Below are 573 nucleotides of genomic sequence, written 5' to 3' on the forward strand. Positions count from 1 at the left end.
CCCTTGGCGGAGCCTGCCCGCAAAGCGATTCTGCAGATGGAAGGAATTAAGTGGAAGGGGGAGGGTCTTAGAGTGATAGCCGGAGGAGAGAGGGAGAAGTACTTGTGTCAGAGAGGGGAGGAGAGGGGGAAACGGACACATCAGCCTAGACGTAAAATCAGAGACAGAGACAGAGAAGGAGGGACAGAGACAGAGACATAGAGAGACAGAGAGAGAGAAGGCGAGACCGACAGAGGGACAAGGGACATTGGCGTTACTAGTTGGAGGGAAGAGAAAGTGTGGGAGAGGAAGGAAGTAGAAAGGAAAAACGCGTACAAATGAACTAATTGCGGATGATTTGGAAAGGAGAGACAGAGCCGACTGCAGAGCGAGAAGAGATTGGAGGCAGACGCAATGCTGAGCCGCGGCGGGCTGCGGGAACTGGGTAGGCCGGGCGGGGGGCGCCCAAGGGCGGGCCAGCACAATACTACATATGTAGATGAGCTCAGTTTTCCCGATGACCGCTCCCCCGCACTCCATATTCAATGAGACAGCCAATGGAGGGCGCGGACGGTGCCAGAAGGGGCGGGGCCT

This window comes from Condylura cristata, unplaced genomic scaffold (genome assembly GCF_000260355.1).
Source record: "Condylura cristata isolate star-nosed mole 26May11 unplaced genomic scaffold, ConCri1.0 scaffold00011, whole genome shotgun sequence".
Taxonomy (NCBI): Eukaryota; Metazoa; Chordata; class Mammalia; order Eulipotyphla; family Talpidae; genus Condylura; species Condylura cristata.